Source organism: Triticum urartu, chromosome 7A (genome assembly GCF_056163025.1).
Source record: "Triticum urartu cultivar PI428250 chromosome 7A, HENAU_Tu73, whole genome shotgun sequence".
Lineage (NCBI taxonomy): Eukaryota > Viridiplantae > Streptophyta > Magnoliopsida > Poales > Poaceae > Triticum > Triticum urartu.
The window spans coordinates 154,076,456-154,079,077 of NC_141879.1; the positions used below are offsets into that span (position 1 = coordinate 154,076,456).

Consider the following 2,622-nt stretch of genomic DNA (forward strand, 5'->3'; position numbering starts at 1 on the left):
GGTGAACTCTGTGTAATACTGTTGATAGATTAACAAAGCCGGTGTTCTCTCAAATGAAAAAGAACCAATATGCACTGCACTCTTATACCTTTTATAGTGCATACACATATACACCATATTTATTTAATTCAAAAGGAGAAAAGAGGCTATTTGAACCCCGATTTTAATCTGTTATTTTTAGCAACCATCGTAAAAGAGCTCTTAATTAAAATCACACAACAAATTACATTGGCCATTACTGAATATTTAAAAATATACTTATAGCAATCAACAATTCATCATTATTCATTCAATAGAGGAGAGACGTTGTACGAGTACATCGAACACTCCATCCCTCTCCAGCATGTTGACTCTAACGCACCTTGCGTCTCCCCCGAACAGCTCGCTGCCCTGTGCCAGGACGCCATGACCACGCAGGAGCTCCCTACAGTTTTCCACGCTTTCCTTCTCGCAGCGCAACCACGCAAACGCTGGGGAAACACAAGACAATCGATTTAATGTACTAGTGAGAATTCAGAGCATTAATTATAGGATTTTCATACAAATCTGATGTCAGAATTTAACCATGCCAAATCTGACGATTTTGATAATAAATTGTGTTGGTGGGAGAATGGAAAATTCTTTCAGCAGACATGGCTAATCCTGGCAAGAATTTGCGTATGGCCAGATTCTCTATGTTTGCTGAAGAAGTTGCCATGATCTGACTAGCGTAGTTTGCCATCAAAATCATCAGATTTGCCATTGTTAAAAATCAGACGTAAGAACTTTTTTTAGCATTACTAGTAATTATATATCGGTAAACAATGACGAAATGATTGTATTTGGTTACGATACCAGGGTAAGCTGGCACGATTTGCTTTGTGAAGGTGCAGTAGCCCGATGTCTCCTCCGGAAGGCTGAACATGCCGGTGGACGCCACGGTGGCGCGTAGAGCCTGCCATCGGTCTGCCATGCACCGCTGCGCGAAGTCAAAGAGCCGCCTTGTGTCCTTGTCGTCATCGTAGGCGTCAGAGACCAAGGTGAGGATCTTGGCGGCACGGAGCTGTGAGTCCCTAGACACGCCGATGGTGCTCCGGTCGACAAAGTAAGTCATCTTCTTCGCCACCTCCAGGTCCTTCACTAGCGCCCACCTGCATCAGTCAGAAAGCCCCACCGCCGATTCGTCGTCATTAATTACCAAGGAGAACACTTTTTTTTGCGGGAACAAGGAGAGCGCATTTGATACACTGGGAAAAACAGTGTGCTATAGTGTTGCTAATAGCATGATATAACATGCTGAGAATTGGCTCGCTAAATAATCAGTATACAAGACGTCATTGATAACATGTTATAGCGCGATATAGCACGCTAATAACGTATTTTGAGGCTGACACTGTTTTATTGTAGCGCGCTATATTTTTTCTTGATTTGATATTAGGACCTGGCGGAGTCGTGGAATAATTAGTAAATTACCCGAGTCTCGTGCCGGCGTGGCCAGTGATCTTGGACATGGTGAAGAGCATGAGCCGTGCCGGTGATGGGCGTGTACTGCGGCCAGTAGTACACGAGGTCGTGGATCGCCTTGCCAGGCTTGGAGCTCAGGACGGCCTCACGGATGGCGCCGTCGGGGTTGTTTGGTGAGCAGACCAGCTCGATGTGGCTGTCACCGCCCATGGCGTTGGCGTCGCCGGCCCAGCGGTAGAACCCCGAGAGCAGGAGGTCCGTCTGTGGCGCATACGCCTGCCACGCCGCACGTCGGTCCAAGCCAAGATCACAACACTAGCTCATCGTTTTGCACTGTTTATAATTAGCTGATTGGTCTTACCGAATAGTACGGCGCCGGCGATACGACGCCGATGGGATGGTTGGCGTCGGCGGGAGACAGCGCGTAAATGGCCGCCTGGGATAGCTGGGTGGCACCAGTACCGACCACGAGGTGGTAGCCATCGACCGCTGCGTTGCCGACGAGGCGATGGAGGCGGCGCACCTCGCGCTCGAATTCCGGCTCGAGGAACCAGCAGAGCCCCCCGGCGTCGGAGAAGTAGCTCATCCCCCGCCACCCGGGGATCACGACCGCAGTGCGCTCCCCGGCCTCCTTCCAGAACGCCTCGTACATGGTCGGGTCGCCGCTGCACGCGCGGCAACCAAGAAAGAAGAGCACATTAGTTGCCAGATGATTCACGCGCAATCACCTACTGTCACGGCCGGCACGAAGAGTACACGAAGCACACGCACAGCTCTAGGTTGATGACGGCGTCCGGAGCGACGGCTAGCTCCGGCGGCGTCCAGGGCCGCTGCTGCGACCGCTCGCCGTCAGTTGTTCTTGCCAGAGAGCCGTTGTCGGACCGACTCCCTTCCACCATGACGTCGCCGCTCACAGCTCTCCCGCCCCGGTTGGGTACCGCCGCGCGCGCAGTAACCACTGCCTTATTGCTCCTTTGGCTCAGCCGCTGGCTATCATCGGCGACGCCGACGACCGACCTGGGGGTCGCTGCGTTTATCGCCGCCGGGGCAACGGACGGGATGAGACGATGCATGTGGCACGACACGAAAGCGTGCATCCCGTCCACCGCTCGATACTACCTACGTGTGGTCCTTGCGCATGCGTGCCGGCGACACGGTGGTAGAAATTGAGGCGTGCTT

At 52.3% G+C, this 2,622-nt stretch overlaps 1 pseudogene across 1 annotated transcript; it reads right to left on the reverse strand.

The window, feature by feature from the left end:
• Positions 1-239: 239 nt before the first annotated feature.
• Positions 240-2,622, reverse strand: LOC125515689 (tryptophan aminotransferase-related protein 1-like; annotated as a pseudogene). Its single transcript, XR_015610255.1, has 5 exons — positions 2,215-2,622; positions 1,805-2,108; positions 1,453-1,719; positions 835-1,130; positions 240-470 (listed from the first exon to the last, which is right to left on the reverse strand). The product of XR_015610255.1 is annotated as a tryptophan aminotransferase-related protein 1-like (transcript).